Raw genomic sequence first — 20,202 nt, forward strand, 5'->3', positions numbered from 1 at the left:
TTGTGAAGAAGGGGTACGCTCTTCCCTTTCAGGAATTCCCTCCTCCCTTCCCTCCCCGCCCATCCTTCTGTTCGGAAGACCATCTTCTGTTACTACAACAGGAAGTGTTATCCCTATTGGCAAAAGGTGCAGTAGAGTTGGTTCCCGAGCAGGAGAAGGGTCAGGGCTGTTATTCAAGATACTTCCTTATCCCCAAAAAGGATGGTCGGTTAAGACCAATTCTGGACTTGAGGACTTTGAATTGGTTCCTCAGACAGGAAAAGTTCAAAATGCTGACCCTTTCACAGGTTCTTTTGGCGTTGAACGAAGGAGATTGGATGGTGTCTGTCGATTTGCAGGATGCATATTTCCATATTCCGACCCTCAAATCGCACAGGAAGTATCTCTGGTTTGTGGTGGGATCGCAGCATTATCAGTTTGCGGCCCTCCCATTTGGTCTTACTTCAGCACCTCGAGTCTTCACAAAGGTGATGGCGGTGGTAGCGGCAGAGCTCAGAAGAAGGGGGATAGCGGTGTTTCCCTATCTGGATGATTGGTTGATCAAAGCAAAGACTCCGAAGCTCGTGCGGCGTCATCTCCAGTCGACAACTCAATTGTTGTTCAACCTGGGTTTTTCAATCAATGTGCCCAAATCTCACCTGGAGCCCTCTCAACGCCTCCTTTTCATAGGGGCAGTATTGGACACGACATTGAATCGGGCCTTTCCTCCACCCCAGCGGGTTCAGGACATCCAGGCGTTGATTCCAATGTTTCGAAATGGAGCGGTAGTTCCAGTCCTCAAGGTCCTTTGTCTGCTCAGTCTGTTTGCTTCTTGCATACTGCTGGTCACTCATGCACGCTGGCACATGAGGGCTCTTCAGTGGTGCGTCCGCAAGCAGTGGTTTCAGCACAAGGGGGATCTCGAGGAATCGATAAAGATCTCCAGAGACACTGCAGTGGATCTTCAGTGGTGGGCAGCGGTCGACAACCTGTCACAAGGAAGGCCGTTCTCGCTACCACCACCAGTGGCCACAGTGGTAACGGATGCTTCCACTCTAGGGTGGGGAGCTCATCTGGGGGACCTGGAGGTCAAAGGCCTTTGGTCTCCAGTGGAACAGAGACTTCACATCAATCTGTTGGAATTGCAGGCAGTGCGTCTGGCTCTCAAGGCCTTCCTCCCTTCCATTTGCGGTCCGTCAGTCCAGATTCTGACGGACAATACTACCGTGATGTGGTATATCAACAAGCAGGGAGGAGTGGGATCGTACCTTCTCTGCAGAGAAGCTCCTCGACTCTGATCCTGGCTTCAGGATCATAAAATCTGCTTGGTAGCACATCATTTGGCCGGGGTTCTGAATGTGCGTGCGGACGTTCTCAGTCGACGCAACTCGGTCGACCACGAGTGGCGTCTTCATCCAGATCTGGTTCTGTACATCTTCCAGATGTGGGGATATCCACAGATAGATCTGTTTGCAACTCAGGAAAATGCACAGTACCTGCTGTTTTGCAGCCTCCAGTATCCGGTGCAAGGAGCTTTGAGGGACGCGTTTCAGATGTCCTGGAAGGGTCATTTGCTTTACGCGTTTCCTCCCATACCCTTGATTCTGCGAGTTCTGAGGAAGATCCGCCAAGACCGAGCCCAGGTCATCTTAATAGCTCCGGATTGGCCAAGAAGGGTGTGGTATTCAGGCCTTCTCCAACTCTCTGTGCCCTCCGCTCCGTCTCCCTTACAGGGTGGACCTCCTCTCGCAGTCGCAGGGGCAGATTCTACACCCCCACCTCCAGAGCCTGCACCTTCCTGCCTGGAGATTGAACGGGGCAATCTGAGTGCTTTTTCTCTCCCACCAGAAGTGGTGGATGTTATTTTATCGGCCAGGCGACACTCCACCAAATCGATCTATGCTAAACGTTGGTCTAAATTTGTATGCTGGTGTGAAGAGAACAGAATTGATCCCTTAAAGGCTCCTTTATCTGACATATTGCTCTTTTCCTGGCAGAGAAAGGTTGTGCGGTTGCCACAGTCAAGGGATATTTATCGGCACTGTCTGCTTTTCTGTGCCTTCCTGATCAGCCTTCCTTATTTAAGTCTCCTACTGTATTAAGGTTTGTTAAGGGGCTTACTAACAAACTTCCCCCATTTGTTATGCCTCAGTGGGACCTTAATTTGGTGTTAACATTTTTAATGGGGTCCCCTTTTGAGCCGATGCATTCTTGCTCTTTGCGGTTGCTAGTTCTCAAGACTGTTCTTATTGGCCATAACATCGGCCAGAAGGGTCAGTGAGCTTCAGGCTCTTAATGTAGATCCCCCTTTTCTTTCTTTCTATAGAGACAAAGTGGTGTTAAGGACCAAGGCGGCTTTCCTCCCGAAGATTGTTACACCCTTTCACTTGGGGCAGTCTATTACTCTCTCTTCCTTTTACCCTCCACCTCATCCATCTAAGGAGGAAGAGAGGCTCCACCGTCTGGATCCACGAAGAGCGCTGAGCTTCTATGTCGACAGGACGAAGGAGTTCAGGCAAGATGATCAGCTCTTCGTTGGATACGTGGGGAAGAGGAAAGGTAGAGCTGTCCACAAGAGAACGCTATCCAGGTGGGTCATTCTATGTTTTAAAATCTGTTATTCTTTGGCGAAGAAAGAACCACCTGTGGGGCTTCGTGCCCATTCCACCAGAGCTAAGGCTGCTTCTTCGGCTTTGGCTAGAGGTGTTCCTGTGGCTGACATCTGCAGGGCAGCGACTTGGGCGTCGCTCCATACTTTTGTTAAACATTACTGTTTGGATTTTGAGGTTAGGAGAGATGGCCATTTTGCTCGCTCGGTGCTGCAGGATTTCTTGGTTTGACCATTCGGGCACCCACCTCCGGAGGTAGTACTGTTTTGGGACTCTATTCTTTAGGTGAGGAATCCACAGGTAGGTGTATCCATCAGAAGAATAAGTTACTTACCTTCGGTAACGCTTTTTCTGGTGGATACAATAACTACCTGTGGATTCCTCACGGTCCCACCCGCCTCCCCGTTGCCTGACTGGTCATACCATGAAATCCATGGGTGAGCATCCTTTGTCTTGTATATATGTATATACCTGAATCATGTATATAGTTGTGGTATGTATACATGCATATCTTTCACTAATTTAGATAGTTCAAGGAAAACATGTTTGGACTTGACTGACATATTTTACCCTCATATAGAGCAGTTATTGCTATTACCTAATTTTATTTTTATTGTAATAAATGTTGTGCTTTCATTTAATTTGATATGACTATGTTCTCTTTGAGATCAGTGTTCACCTGTTCGCTTCTATGGCACGTAAAAAATTGTGATAACTGACGTCTGCACGTCGACGAGGGCTTCTTATTGCCTGGATGACGTCATACGGCGTTGCGTGGAATCGGGCGATTGTGACATCATCGTCGACGTGCAGAGCTAGAAGAAATTTCCGTTGAGGCTGGCGCGAGGGGAGAATTCTTTAGGTGAGGAATCCACAGGTAGTTACTGTATCCACCAGAAAAAGCGTTACCGAAGGTAAGTAGCTTATTCATTTGGACTACTAGGACCTTCAGATGTAGAAATGTGGTATAACTTACCTTTCTGCCGGCACCTACCGTGTAGTCCCCCTCTTTTTTCTTACGATTCTGAAGAACAGCAGTGCGTTCTAGAGCAGGAAGTGGCGATCCTGCAGCAGAAAGGGTCTGTAGTGCCAGTAATTAGGCAGGGGTGCTATTCTTGGTACTCACTGATTCCGAAGAAGGGTGGCGATCTTTGTCTGATCCTCAGGTTCTTGAATGGGTTCCTAAGAAAGGACAAGTTCAGAATGCTGTCCGCGGCTCAGGTTTGACTGGCACTGAATTCAGAAGACTAGATTGTGTCAAAAGACCTGCAGGATGCATATTTTCAAAATTCAGATCCTGCAGGCCCACAGGATTTAATTGCAATATGTAGTGCATTCTATCTATTACCAGATTATAGTACATCCTGTTGGGTAGACCTTAGCACCTCAGATCTTCACAACGGTGATGTCTGTGGTAGTGTCACATATCAGGCAAGCAGGCAGCACAGTATGCTGCATAATCTGAAGAACCCACTCATCAAACCTAGTTCATATGAGTTGTTGTGTCACCATCTCCTTTCAACCACTGCCAAATCTCACTCAGAGCTCCCTCAGTGCCTTCTGTTCATTGGGGCAGTACTGGATACCACCCTGCTTAGGGGCCTTCCCTCCTCCAGAGTACCCAAGACATACTGGACAATGTTTCAGCCAGGAGCTCAAGTACCAGTCCTGTAGGGCCCACATGTGTTTGGTCTGTTGGCTTCTTTAATGCACGCTTGCACATGAAGGATTTTCGGTGGTGCCTCCTCAGGCAGTGCTTCCAGCGTCGGGGAGACTTGACAGATTCTGTTACCGTCCCCAGAAACACTGCAGTAAAGTTGAGGTGATGGAGAAGAAAGTACAGCCACATTTCAGAGAGACCCTTCTGCCCCAAATCAGCTGTGACCATGGTAGTAAAGCAAGCCTCCACTTTCTGGTGGGTGTGCATCTGGTGGATCTGGAAATCAGAGGTCTTTGGTCCCCAAAGTAGCAAAGTTTACCTATTAATCTGTTGGAATTAAGGACTAAATTGTTGGCTGTCAAGGCTCTTCTCCCCTTCAACTGTCGGTCCAGATTTTAACTAACCACACAACAGTAATGTGGTATTTAAGTAACTAGGAGTGGCATCTCAGGCTCTCTGTCGAGAAGCCCTAAGACTCTGACCCAGGTGCAACAACACTGCCTGTGACTGATATTCAATCACTTGCCAGGCTCCTTAAACACCAGAGTCGACCGCCTCAGTCAACGTTATGTTGCTGACCATTAGTGACTTCTTGTCTAAGCAGTAGTCCAAGATCTTTTCACTCTTCAGGGCATGCCTCAGGAGAGCCTATTTACAACTCCGAGCAGCGCTCATTGCCCGAAGGTCTACGCTGTCTGTTGCAGTGATCCTTATGGGATGCGTTTTGGCTGACGTGTAAATTTCCTCCTCATTATTAGTTTCCTCCCATACCGTTTCCTCAGGTTCTGAGAGAGAATCGCCAGACCAGGCCCTGGTCATTCCCATGGTCCCAGACTGGCTGAGAAGGGAGGGGTGCTCAGACCTAAGGCACCTCACGGTAGCAGCCCCTTTTTGTCTTCTCCTTAGAGATTTGTTATCTCAATCAGGAGGGCAGATTCTTCAGAGCCCAAGCCTTCATGCGTAGAGATTGAGTAGCGCAATTTGAGCACATTTCAGCTCTCTTCTTTCTTGTTCGCTATAACTTCAGCTCATTTTGCTGGTGTGCTTCAAACCCTTTGAGCTCAAGAATGACCACACGGGCTAGACCCTAAAACAACGGTTAATTCCTACATTAACCGCAGAAAAAGACATTCGATCAGATGAACAGCTCGTCATTGGTTATAGTTGTTGTGAAAAGTGTAAATCTGTTCAGAAACGGACAATCTCTATATGGATAATCCTTTGTGTTAAAATTTGATAGGTATGGGCTAAAAAAGAACCCCTGATGGAGTCCAAGCTCATACTACCTGAGGCAAATCTTCCACAGCAGCTTTATCTAGAGGTGTGCCTGCTGTGGCAGATGTAGAGGGCAGCTAAGTGATCCTCTTTCCCCACACCTTGGCCAAAGATTATTGTTTGGATTCCAAAGTGAGAAGAGGCGGTCAATTTTGCCCATTCTGTTTGCCAAGATTTCCTAGTCTAATGTGTTGCCAGATCTTTGGTCTGGGTATTGCTTCAGAATCTATTCAAAGGTGAGGAATCAGCAAGTAGAATTATCCAACAGACGGAAAAGTTACTTTACTTTGGTAAGAATCTGTCTGTAGCATGTGTGGCTGTGTAGCCTTGCTCTGTATACTCCTGTCAACTAGTGTTGGGTTCAGATGTTTGAATCTTGTTTTATGAAAAAGTATTTCGAGTCATGAGTTATGGTAATTGCACCCTCAACTGGTAATGCTGAATGGCATAGGCTCCATTGTAAAATTGTTTTTCTCCACCATCCAGCTCCTAGACTCTACACCTTCAACATTCCCGGAGCCTGATGTTCTGTTCCTCATTGGAAAACACCCTTGTCAGTCATTCTTTTTTCTCCCTCAAGCTGCTCCGAGGTCGCTCTGGGCTACGTCCCTTCTGTAATGAGTCAAAGAATGAACAAGAGTAGGGGATGGTGGAATGGATGCCCTTTAGTAAATGCCTTCAGTGTCACGCAAAACATCCCTGGCCTGATCCACATGGGCTCTGTAATTTGTGTCTTTCCCTGGCACCCTCTGTGCCTCCTGCCTTGCCTGCAGGTGCAGAAAGACCCTCCAGTAGTAGAGAGGCAGACGCTAGGCCCATCTCAAGATGCAGTGATCCTTCGAGGAAATGCCAGACATTTTTGGCGAAGCTGACCCCTTTGGCACTGAAAAAGAGGAGGATGCATGTTTGGCAGGCGTTCTCAACCATCACCCCCGCATGGACGTTATGTCAAACCTTGACTCCTCAGAGCCCAAACACATGGAGAGAGAAGAGGAGGACAAAGTCACTCTGTCTACCTCCCTCAGCGCTAGTCTGCACACCAAGATGATACAGAGTCGTGAATACTGTTGACAAACTAGCCAATCACACAAAATGCCAAACCTGAGGTGGAGCACCATCCCCACGTGGGTCAGACATCTAACCCTGTGCATAAGCCATTACGACTTCAAGGTGCACCATTGCCCTCCGGCACTGGTCGACATAGAGACAATGTAACTGTGATGGATCGACCACGTCTCAGTCGATCCCGCCATACCCTGGGGCACCAGTGCAGTCGGTCAGGAACCTATCCGCATCCACATTCGGGTGATGTAGGGCTTCGTAAAGCCCTTCTCGCCGTAGTCCGGGAGAGGAGGGGAGAGAGAGAAGCAGCGGACGGGAGGAGGGACACAGCAGTGCCGAAAAGGACGGCGGCAGTATCAGTAGAGGTGGAGGCAGCGGCAGCTCCAGGACCGCCAGCGGCAGAACCAGCACCAGACGTGGGACCAACAGCTACCCCAGGAGGAGCGGCTGAAGAAGGTGGGCAAACCGTCTGGGTTTGGTCGCGTGCAGCAGACGCCGACACCAGGACGTGATGTCCAACCACGGTGGTGTTTCCACCACAGCAACCATCGCCGGGCCAGGAGGCAGAAAAACCACCAGGATCCGGCCACGCTCTGGGGAGAGCGTGGCCTCAGCAGGTACGAGGGTTGCAGGTTAATCTAATATTCCCGAGAGAAAGGCGGGAGGGGGACAGGCAGCTACCTACCGTGTTCTGAGAGCCTCGAGGGGGGGGAGGAATTAATTTGTTTTGGGTTGTTCTGTTTTGGGTTTTTCCTTTTGTTTATTGCATTTTTCAGCCTTCATTTGTTCAAAGTAGAGAACCAAAAGTTGGTCTTTCCACGCCACAGGGTCCTAGTAGACAGGTCTATGGAGCTGAACTAACATAGAAAAAAGGAAAAGACCAAGAAGGTTCACAGTTGTAGTATATAGCACTAGCCTAACCCAAAGAGATAACGAAAAGAAAGGGAAACAAGACGGCCTCTGACAAATAGAAAAGAGACCAAACGAAAGCAAGAGAGAACAGACCTACAGAGAGAGAGAGACCGAAGAGCAGAGAAGGATGAATATTGAAGATATAGAACAGAGAAAACAGACTAGAGAAAAATAACAAGAACAAAACTTACCAGACCACTCATCGTTGTCTGTATCTGCTTCTTTCCCACATGTACCTCCTGAGAGCCCATCTGGAAGAAAGAAGAACAACACCAACACCCTGTGAACCCAAAGGCAGAACTACAGAAAAAAAGAAAAACATAAACTTCAACCGTCATTCCACTTAATAAAGACATCTTGTGCGCAATATACCACTGGCTACGAGTCGTCATTACGGTATCCCCTATCACAGTAACATAATGTGAAAGCCCAGCAAAAAAAGTCTCCACCAGAAAAAAGCAGGAAAGTGATACCTTTTCCTTTAAAAACCCTCACCCACAAGGGTGACTCTAAGTGCACCACCACCCTCCCACCCCCACCCCCAGCCCATCCATGATACCGGAGCCCGTAATTTATGATGTATGTGGTGCATGCACTTTTTATGTTTTATGTCGTATTTGTCTTGTGCTGTTCAGACGCTTAAGAATGCGATCGTGGCAGCATGCCAGCAATCTTGCATTCAATGTTTTCACTTTAATACTAAAAACCACAAGTGTTCTACACATGTGGGGTGCAGTTTGCTAAGTTTTGGCACCTCACCTATATCAATACAGTTGAGCTACGATATCACCAGGATAATCTTTTATTTTGTGTCTCCACAGGTAATACTTTGATGTCACAACAAGAGAAAGGCGCAGTATATTTTATCTTTAGCATGCAAGGAACGTTCTTGGGTATAACCCCTGTTTAAGGAGTGGAACCAGGGAGTCATTCTTGGTCTGGATGTTAAGCCTAGGGGTAGGCTTTGAAACATGTAGACCTGGAAGGCGATTACATTATATACCCGACTTCCTTATACCCCATTTTTAATCATACCACCACTAGGGTAGGTATTAAAGTATTATAGTCCCTAGTACACAGGTATTTTTAACCTCTTTAAGACCCCCCCACTCCTATCTCTTCTTCCATTCTAGTGATACAGTTTATACATTCCAAAGTGCTCCCACATAATCTGTAGGTCTCAGCACTCCCCTTTCTGTAGCGGAACGGGAAGAACCCAATGATGAAGCATGCCACCAAGGGGTAACCCCCGTGGGTAAGGGGTTTAAAAGGAAAATTTATCACATTTTCCTGCTTTTTTCCAGTGGAGACTGTTTTTCTGCTGGACTTTCACATTATGTTACATAGACACTGAGGAGGGTAAGCACAGCACTCTTTCCCTCCTAGTCCCTCTTTTGTCTTGGGACATAGAGACAAGAAATTGGAGCAAAGATGGAATCCAGCCAAGACTCTTGACCCCCATCGGACTTTGAGTCTGAAGAAACACCTTGACACTGAAGTACCCAAACCCAATTTGAAGCAGCTCAATCGATGCTCCAACAGCAGTCAGTACTGAAAACTGTTGGCCTCCACAGCTGACTTCGACATAACGCCAGCAGAATCTCAAGAAGCAGCAAAAGACTATTGTCATCTATCCCTAGATGGGTAACATTAAAATATCATCTTAGTTGCATTGATGCCAAAAAAATGCAGGCTCGCCTTCAAGGATATTCCTGGGCCAGATCATTCTTCAAAACTTTCAGTTCCCATGTCAAAGGCGGCGCTCACCTCTACCTCCATCCAGACCTCTTCCACCACCATCCCCTCCTCCTAGCTTACCTCAGGGGGTCACCACAGTCCTTTTAGGACCCAGGCAGTCACAGCACCTATTCCCCTATAGAGGACTTTTATTCTCTATTTACCCACATCCCTCTGATGACCCCTGGGAAGACGGCGACGTAGAGCGCCAGGGGACCCTGATCACGAACACGTACCAGTCAGGGCTTCTCCCCCCTGGAGGACTCTGACTACCAGGTTATTCAGTGTGCTGCAGCCTACAGCAAGGTAGACATGAACCCCACTCCAGAGGTCGACTACTATCTTGGTAAAAACGCTGTGTTGGTCTAGGAAAGAGCATTTGTTCCAGTTAAGTTTCTTCCCATATTAAAGGGAATGCTCATGGCTTCCCTACAGACTTTTAAGGAGGCAATGAAATTCCAATTTGTCGAAGAATTATAAACCTCCTAGCGACCCTTTGTACAAAAAGGGACCTGTCCCCCCTGGACTTGTTTGTGGTGGCCACCAGCTGCAAATTAGAAGCAATCCAAGCCCAGAGTCGCATCTCAGTCTGGATAAGGAGCGTAAGCTGTTCGATGTTGTAGGCAAGAGGTTAGCGATAAGTGCTGCAACACTGGTACATTGCCAATTCCGTGGGCTTTCTGTCTCGTTACAACAGCACAGTAGGGTGAGATGGGAGACCTGCTCCTGCACCTCCTCCAGAACATAGGAAAAGAGGTGAAAAGATTGCAGTGGAGGGGAAACTTATCTTTAATGCCACTATCCGCTGTGCCTTGGATGCAACAGATACTTTGGCTAGAGGGATTAATACTTCCATTATTTTATGCTCCTAGTCCCGGCTGCACTTCTCTGGCTTCAAGCCAGAAGTCCAGCAGCATCTCATCCTTTTGCAAACCAATGGGGGATGACGTGTTAGGATCACAAGTTAAGGAAATGCTAGAGAAAATTAAGGACACAGACACAGCTCAAACCATGGGTGCCCACTAGAAACCTTCAGTCAGGGGCGCCTCCAAGAGGCAGCAGGGTAAAGAAACTTCTAAGACCACCCGACCAATCCCAGTCTTATGAGTGCAAGCAGCAGGCCTACCACAAGCAAGGGGACAGAGGTTACATACAGGTTTCCTTCTGGTGGTAACACCAATGGCAGAGGCACCAGCCCCAAGGGGACCTCTGCCTCTAAACAATGACTTGCCTCTCAACCCTCTGATCACACCACACCTGTCTGAGGGAGATTCCAGGGGTTTCTTCCTTACTGGAAAGAGATTCACTCTGATTGTTTGTTTTTCTCCATCACAGAGCACAGGTATTGCCTTGAGCTCACCATGACCCAATCAAACATCCCATCCCGCAAATCCTCATCCCAAACAACAGCACCTTTTTAAAGGGGAGTTTCAGCCTATCATTCTTAGGGGCACCATGAAACCAGTTCGACCTCAGCACCACTGCAAGAGGGTGTACTCCCTATACTCTACCATCCCCAAAACAGACAGGTCCCTAAGATCCATATTGGACCTCAGGCCCCTCAAAAGGAACATCTGTCAAAACACTTCCATATGACTATCATACAGGATGTCATTCAGCTGCTGTAGCAATGTGGCTTCATGACTGCTCTCCATCTGAAGTACGCCTGCTTTCACATAGCCATCCATTGTCCTCTCCACTGCTACCTAAGGTTTGTGGTAGGTGGTCAACATTATCACTTTAAAGAATCACCATTTGGAGTCATTACAGCTCCTAAGGTGTTTCCAAATGCCCAGCTGTGGAGCCTCCCCTTCTCATAGGGCTGAGGGGAGTATCCACGTGTTGCCCTATCTTCATGATTGGTTTATCGATAGAAGAGGCAAGCACCACTGCCTGCACTCAGACCACCATCTCCCTCCTCTACAGGTTTGGATTTACCATGAACTCCACCAAATCCCGACTCCTTCCCCTTCAGATGCAGTCCTTCTTAGGTGCTATTCTCAAGTCATTTTTTTTTAAAAACACAAATTGTATTACATTTTGTATAGCACCTCCCTGTTTACACAATGCAATTTGAGTTACATTTTTACAAATAATTTGCAAAACCGTGAACAATTCCAGTAATGTGCTATCATTTGACAAGTTTAATTGGGTACGCCCCACTACTGTCTAACCCTTAACTGTGTCACTCAACGAAAACAAATTACAGTGAGAGCTAGAACTGCGACTACTACTTAAGTTGTACAGAATATACCAGGTAATTACGTATTGTCTATACACTTTACTTTACATCAGTTCATATCCGGATATGAAGATGGTTTGAGCGTTGTCTCGTCCTGCTTGGGTGGTAAATTTGGCGTACGTTGCTTGGATGCAAATGCAGCTGTTAATTGGAACCAAGGGGCTGCCCATCTGGGGAGTGTATAACTGTTCAACTAACATGCCATGGGGTTAATTATGCTTCTCACCGTTATTGTTTATTTGCCCTTTAAAGTTCTCTAATAGAACATTCCTGTCTAGTGAGATGTTTCTTACGCAGCCTCCTGTATTCCTCTCTCCACAGTGCGCCACTCACTGCCAGCCCCCAACCAGTGACTTCCCCCGTCATTGATGTACTTGTGGAGGTGCCAGGGGCTTCCATCATCTTGTTATTAAGCGTTTGGCCAACAGGATCGCCAAATCAATAAATCATGCTGTCACCTTGACCTTCCCTGGGTTTGGGTAAAGGCCAAGGAGGCAGGAGTCCGACGTCTCCCAGTGTGACTGGCTTGTCAGAGCTGACAGAGATTGTGCTATCTCTGCCCAATACTTAGTCAATACTGGACATTGCCATAACATATGTAGTAGATTACATCTGGGGCATTCTGACGTTGCTCCAGGAAACATCCAGTGTGGAGTAAGATATGCTCTATGTAAGATTGAGAATTGAATGAATTTGAATCTAGAGTTGCACGACACTGTCTTGGGGATGCTAGTAAAAAGTCCCACTCTTTCTCAGTAAAGGTGTGGGATAGGTCTGCCTCCCACTTCATGCATAGTAGCTCTTTGGAGATCCCTAAATGTGATCTAAGGCAATGACACAACCAGCGGACCAAGTGACAGCCATGTCCCATGGTATGTAATGCCTGAAGAAGTGTAAATGTGCTTGGTTCTTTCCCCTCTGGTGCCCAATGCCACTTGACCTAACACAGGATACTTGTGTGCAGGAGGAACAAATAGTCTGGTAATACATAAAGGTGGATGAAATCAGAGTGTGGCAGCAGAGATCCATCGGAAAAGAGTGCTGAAAGCATCAGTAGCCCTGACTGCTCCCAAAGCTCCAGTCGCTGCAGTTTTAGCATGCCTAGTGCAGTCGTTAGGCCACGCAGTGGTATAGTTGGCGCATAGGGAGAGGACGTGCATATATCGCAGGGCCATCTGCCAGTTTTGCTATGCAACCTGAAACAACGGGTTAGGGTGGGGGCAGCGGGCCCCGGGTCACAGCAGTCTATGCAGGTGTCTGTGTTGAACTTGGGCAGGTGTGTAGCCTACTTCCCGCAAATTGTGTCCAGCAAGCCAGTATGCCAGCCACTGCAGTTTTCCTGCAATGCAATATGCCTTAAAATCTGGAGCACCCAAGCCCCCTCTTAGCACTGGTAATTGTAGTTTAGCCAAGCCGACCCTGCAGCGCCCGCAGCCCCATACCAACTCCGTCAAGAGCATACTCCGTGCATGAAACATTAGTGCTGGGATCACGACAGGCAGGTTCATAAAATGATACAGTAATCTGGGGAGCGTGACCTTCCGGCCACCGATAGGTAGGGTAACCCTGAATTTTACTTGGGATCTAAGAGCACTGACCGTTCGCATGAGATTGCCATCCAGTAGGTCATGTGGGTCCTGGTACACGCGAATTCCTAGGTATTGGAATGTAGGCAGAGCTATTGGGATTGTTGCTGATCCGATTGTCCAGGGCGGGCACATTGGTTGGGGCACAAAAAATGCATGCAGGATTTTCAGAGTTTACTTGTAGGCCGGAGAATCAATCAAATTGGGCCAGTGTTTCAGTTATGCTTGTTAATTCCAGCCTCAAGTCTTTCAGGTATAAAATCATATCTTTGGCGTATAGCGAGACCGCTTGAATCGTTCCATTCAGTGGGATGCCCCAGTCTGCCGCTCCCTGTCGCAGCCTCTGCACGATGGGCTGTATTGCTAGCACAAACAGCAAGAGTGACAGGGCAACCCTATTGCGTACATCCAGGATATTGCGTCGGAAGAGGAAATTCAAGCCCATGTTTCTCTTTTCATTGTGGGTTCAGTATAGAGGAACATGACCCCCCCCCCCCCCCCCAGGGACATGACTAATGTCTGTGAGGTAGCAGGGGGGAGACAATTGGCACTTAACAATGCAGTATAACGTTTTTCTAGTTGTGGGGCCAATTTATCATACAGTGAGTAAAACTCAATGTGCAGACCATCTGGGCCAGGGTTCTTGTTGCTGGCCATTTCTCTAATGGCCCCTCTGATCTCTCCCACCAGGTAGGTTGTCACTGCACCTAGGGATGCAGGGTAAAGCTCAGTGTAAAATTCATAGAATGCTGTGTTTATCTTTAACTGCGTGGATACTCTCCCACGTAATAGGCAGTTTATTGAAAGGATGGGGGTAGGGGCCAGAGTGTGGCAAAGAAGCTGGGCCAGTCATGCCTCCACCCTGTCTGCTTTTATGTGTGTTCGTTGTTGGTAGGCCATATAGTCCACTACTGTAAGTGCTCTGCATGTGCAATTCTCTCTGCTTGGAGCAAGTACGAGTCTATCTCCTTTTGTGCCTCTGCTTGCTCCAGTTGTGCCATTTCGTTTTCTATACACTCTTATGCTTTATGTACCTCCTTTCAAGCTCCAGCCAGGATATTTATGGAGATGCTACATGTAACTACTTTGAATGCCTCCCACTCTTCTAATACTGAAGAGGTGGATCCTGTGTTTTCAGTGAAATAACTGTCAATGGTTTTGGCCAGGGTATCACAGAGGGAACATCTTCGAGGATAGAGGGCTGCTCTAGGTAGGGATAGGGGCAGGTATCCTACCCCATGTTATTGTTGGCTCTAATGGATTATGATTGGATAATGTTTTCGCAAAATACATGGCGGGTGTTATATTTGGAAAGGTGGTCAGAACAGAGAAACCTATCTAAGCGGGAGTGAAGTTGGTGCAGGTAGGAGTAGGAGTATTCTTGCATGCCTATATTGTGGTCTCGCCATGGATCTGCGAGCGATGAACTCTCTACCCATTGTCGCAGAGCTTTGGCTTGGTTAACCGCAGCTGCTGTAGGCAAAAGGGGATGTGAGCACTCTAGGGTGATATCTAATACCATGTTCGCACATTTGGAGGACGTAGAAGCTGTTGGTAGCCACCATTTGTTCCCTTTTGGGTACTTAGAAGTGTGGAACTGCAGGAGGCCATATGGGCATTACCCCACAACAGATAAAGGACGGGAGGAGAACCTTCTACTACAGCCTGAGAGTGTATAGAACTTTGAGGTGGGGGGGGGGGTTCGGGGATCCAATAGTATAATCTTAGGGGACATGACATTCACAATCAGTTGGAACCGGCACAGTAGACAACCAGTTATAATCATATCTACTTTTACCCCCCACTCCCCCTTCCTGGTTTCTTGCCTCAGCACTCAAGTATTATAGTCTAGCTGTTGTCAAAGTTCTCGAGCCGTCTTGGAAGTGAAGGAGGGAAAGAGAGCCATATACTGCAGTTAACTCCGACACGGTCCCACTGTCTCCCGAGCTACTAGAGCTGTCCAGCACTTTTCCCACACAGAACTGCGAGGCAGATCTAATTGCCTCGAGTTGACCCATTAATGACTGCTGGGGAGAAGGAGTTCCATTGCGGTGACCCTGCAGGACAGCCCCCGAGCGACACCGTCACAACTTTTAACGGTGTTTCAGGTGTGCACACTCTTCTTGGCGCATACCTGCAAGTTCAGGGAAAGTCTGCTCTAGACATTCCTGTGTCATATCTGATGAGTCAAAAAAGTGTGCACATTGATTATGAAGGACTTTGAGTCTGACTGGGAACAAGACGGCATAGGATAGGCCAGGTAGCCGGAACCAGTGTTTCATTTTTTGGAAAGAGGCACATTGTCGTACAGTCGCTGTATAATCAGGAAGTATGGAGATCTTTGTATTTGCCAGTAGTATTGGGGCTTTCTCCCGGTCCGCCCTGAGAAGTGTGTTTGCAGTCTCTAAAAATAAGTATTTTGGCCACAATGGGCTGGGGAGGTGCCCCTGGAATGGGTTTCCTACCAGGGACCCTGTGCACCCTCTCGACCACGAAGAAGTCTGATAGTCCATCTCAAGCCACTGCCGTCTTCAACCAGTTTTCAATGTAGTACATCGGATTGGGGCCTTCTAGCATACCAATTATTCAGATGTTTATTCTACGGGCGCGGCCAACCTCGCGCTATTGGAAGATCTCCATTTGTTGGATGAGCTTGGTCATTTGCATAGTGTGCTTCATTTCAGCATGCACTAGGACACCAGTAATTGACTCGTTAGCTTTGACCTTCTCGGCTAGTTTGCGGTGTTCATCCTTAAGGACTGAGATATCTGTGGTTATAACTCCAAGTGTCTGTTTTGTTGCAAGATGCGATTCTCAGATCTCTTGAAGTATGAGGTCTAGTTTATCTGCTTAAGGTCTTTGATCAGTGGGGGGAATACAGGTATCTGGAATGCGTGCCAGAGAACATTTCAATGGAGATGAACACAAGCGTTCCCATTGACCGGGGCCCTGTTTTTAGTTTTAGTTCTTCCCGTTCCAGCGGTCGTCAGGAGCACAGTCTTTATAGCTGGTAATTTCTGCTTGATCCTCCCTAATATTATATCTATAGTGTTGTTTATGCAGCCCACCTTGGTGTTATGGTAAGGGACTTCCTTCTAGGTATCCATAACTGCTGACAGCTACAGTCTTTGTTTGGATGTATGGGCAACGATGGACAGAGAACAGTATGTTATACTCTCGCCTCGCCTTTGGGCCATACTGGGTGGTTAATACATACGTAGTATGACAGTTTAGCAAGAGGGTGCAGCTGTGTTATCGGCGACAGCTGACTCATGGCGCTGTCCAGGCAGGAGGCATTGCCTGCAGGACAACCGGGTTGTGCAGCCCTGGTCGATGGGACCTGAAAATTACTTCAGTGGTGTAGGCGGGAGCTTAACACTGTCACTTTGAGGTATGCGAGTCAGCCGGAAGCATATGGAGGTCCGGAGGCAGGCCCACACTAGCACCACTAAGTCCCTGCATGGGAGGCGTGCTGAGTGAGGGAGGCTGCACCCGATCTCAAGGAGGCGAGGAGCGGGCCCTGGACAATCAGAAGGGTCACCTGCTCCCACCCACCTCCATGCCAGCAACCGCTCCTTGATCCTGCCAGACCGGCTCCCCCAACATTGTGGGATCACAGGTGATGGGGTGCCAGTATGTCTGTCTAAACTTCTGGGTGTCGTGTCCGCAGCAATCCAGGCGGCCTAGACAGCCGGCTCAGAGCACTCAGCCCCTGGGGAGCCGCCATGCATTATTGTTCGGTCGCTGGCGGTCTTGTAGAATCACTGTGCATGGGAGGTGCAGCAGGTGAAGGAGGAGGAGTCCACAGCAGTCGAGGAGTGGGCTTGGGGCCCGATGCGGTCCCTGGGGGTTGCCCACTCCCACTCGCCTCTATTACGCCAGCAGTTGCCCTCTGACCCGGGCCAGACCGGTCCTTACATCACTGCCGGCATACAGGTGTTGAAACAGTAGCGCTGTCAGTGGCTCAATTCCTCCGCTTGTCTTCAATCAGCCGCCCCGGCCACCCAGCCAGCGGTGTCCAACCCAGGGGGAGCGCTGCATCCCTCCAGCAGGCCGCAGGCGGCTATATAGAGGTTCAAGGAACTGGGTGAGGCCTACGCTTCCAAAGGCCCAGCCCGCTTCCATCCCCCCCACAACTGTCAACCCCCTCAGGTCTTTCCTGGCAGCTTGGCGGCCGGCATCGGCTCAGTCGACCCCTACCGGTCCTCCCTTTGAGCAATCCTGACACTGCGGGCAGTCCAGTCTGACCCGTCAGGAGGTACTCCTGTAGCAGCCGCTCTGGCTGTTGCCTAAACAGCCACATGGTCACCAGTCTTCCCCAGCTGCTCCAAACCACTGTAACGGCTTCCCGCCGCCCTGCACCACTCAACCGGCCCCCCGATCTGTACCATTGGGCAGCAAACGGTTATAGAGTCCTGGACACCCTGTCAGGGAAGACGGCCTCCTTCATGCAGCGGATTAGTGTTGATTATTAGGGCCGGGTCTGGGACCCACTCCGCTATGTGTCCATCATCTTGGATGGTTGACCACCCCCCCCCCCCCCCGTACTTTCAAGTCTGTTATGGGCAAAGCCTGCCCCTGCTAAGGCAGGTTACAACCTTTTCAACAGTTACTGCCTCTTATTTTGCCACAATGTCACCTAACAATTGGAACAGTAATCCGGCTTAGCAATGATGGCTTCCTGCATAGCCATAGTCTATCATGGCAGTCTACACATGCATCTTTTCCAGCAGTGCCTGTCAGTACAAGGGTCGCAGGTGGAGGGTAATTGGGAAGATCTAGGGGGTGATTCTAACATTGGCGGGCGGCGGAGGCCGCCCGCCAATGTTCCCCCGTCAAAATACCGCTCCGCGGTCACAAGACCGCTGAGGGTATTTTGAAATTTGCCCTGGGCTGGCAGGCGGCCGCCAAAAGGCCGCCCGCCAGCCCAGGGCAAATCTACCTTCCCACGAGGACGCCGGCTCCGAATGGAGCCGGCGTAGTGGGAAGGTGCGACGGGTGCAGTTGCACCCGTCGCGTATTTCAGTGTCTGCTTTGCAGACACTGAAATACACAGTGGGGCCCTCTTACGGGGGCCCCTGCAGTGCCCATGCCATGGGCATGGGCACTGCAGGGGCCCCCAGGGTCCCCGCGGCACCCCCTACCGCCATCCTGTTCCTAACAGGATGGCGGTAGGGGGTGTCAGAATCCCCATGGCTGCGGAGCGCGCTCCGCAGCCATGGAGGATTCACCCGAGCAGCGGAAAGTCGGCGGGAGACCGCCGACTTTCCGTTTCTGACCGCGGCTGAACCGCCGCGGTCAGAATGCTCGAGGGAGCACCGCCAGCCTGTTGGCGGTGCTCCCGTGGTCGGTGACCCTGGCGGTCACCGGCCGCCAGGGTCAGAATGACCCCCCTAGTGTTGATATGGGCCAGCACCTATCACTCTCTGCAGTGGTAGAACCTACAATAACCTATTGCAGGGCCGACCCTTCACAGACCCCATTCTATAGGTGACCATCACCAAAGGGACTTAACTTTCAGGTTGAATGAAGAGCGCATCTCCGAGATCTGATAGTTCAGGGCTTGTGCTTACCTCATCAGCAGTGCCTACACATCAATCACAGCAAAAAGCAGAGATAGCAGCATGTTATCCCTTAAGAGTGCCCAGGGTGGAGCCCTGCTGGGCAAGTGAAAGAATAAAGAGGAGGACTTGAGAAAGAGGAGCAGATAGAGGATCAACAGATTTGTCGATGCACCATGCCACAAATTTCTTCCAACGACAGGCGTATATGGTTTTGGTTGAGGGTTGCCTGGCTGCCAAGATAAAGTTACAGACTTCAGGTGGCAGGTCAAATGACGTCAACTGTCGCCGCTTAATCTCCACACAAGGAGGCGGAGGGTGGACAGGTTCGGATGGAGGACCCTCCCCTGCTGCTGCAACAGAATATCCTCCCGAAGAGGCACTCAGATGGGAGGAGCTATGGCCATGCTCAACAGCTCGGGATAACAGAGTCTTCGTGCCCAGTCCGGAGCAACCAGTATAAATTGGGCCCGGTCTTGTCTGATCTTCAGAACTCTGGGCAGAAGTGGTCTGGGCGGAAAGGCGTACAGGAGGCCTGAATTCCTCTTGTGATGAAAAGCGTCACCGAGCGAGTGCCGCCTTGGAAACTCCAATGTGCAAAACAGCTGACATTAAGCGTTCCCTACGGAGGCGAACAAGTCTAACCAAGGTTCTCCCCACTGAAAGAAAAGACCTTGCACCTCCTCTGGATGGAGATGCCATTCGTGATCGACCACGCATCGTCGGCTGAGTTCATCTGCTCTGGCATTCAAGGAGCCCGCCAGGTGTTGAACCACCAGGGAAATGCCCTGATGTTCCAGCCAAGTCTAGAGGCGAAGAGCCTCTTGACAAAGGGTCCACAACCCCACTCCGCCTTGTTTGTTGCAGTACCACATGGCGGTGGTGTTGTCTTTGAACACTTGCACTGCCTTCCCTTTGAGAGAGGGAAGGAATGCTTTTAATGCTAGTCAAATCGCTCGAGCTCCAGATTATTGATATGGAGACCATTTTCCGCCGGAGACCAGAGGCCTCTGATCTCCGCCTCTCCCATGTGGCCGCCCCATCCCAGAAGTGACGCATCTGTCACGACTGTAAGATCTGGTTGGGGAAAGGAGAGGGATCTGCCTTTGACCCAATCCTGATTCGTTAACCATCACTGCAGGTCTCTCGCAGCTCCTTCCGAGATCTGGACCTTGTTGGAGCGATTCCCTGATGCTGCGCGCACTGGAACTTCAGGTCCCACTGCAGACCCTGCATATGCCATCTGGCCTTTTGAACTAGCAGGAGGCCATGAGGATCAGCAGCCTCAGGGTCATTCTCACCAAAATCGAGGATAGAGGCTGAAACATCTGTAACATAGCCAGAATATCCTGGATTTGCCTTTCAGGATGATATGCCTGAAGCTGCACTGTATCCAGAACAGCGCCGGTGAAAGGGAGCTTCTGGGAAGGAGTCAGGTGTGACTTCGGCACGTTGATAGTGAACCCCAGCAAATGCTAAAGGTTTGCCGTAGTCTGGAGGTGGGAGACGACTGTATGGGGCGAGTTCACCTTCAACAGCCAATTGCTGAGGTAGGGGAAGACTGGGACCCCTAACCTGC

This window comes from Pleurodeles waltl, chromosome 4_2 (assembly GCF_031143425.1).
Source record: "Pleurodeles waltl isolate 20211129_DDA chromosome 4_2, aPleWal1.hap1.20221129, whole genome shotgun sequence".
Taxonomy (NCBI): Eukaryota; Metazoa; Chordata; class Amphibia; order Caudata; family Salamandridae; genus Pleurodeles; species Pleurodeles waltl.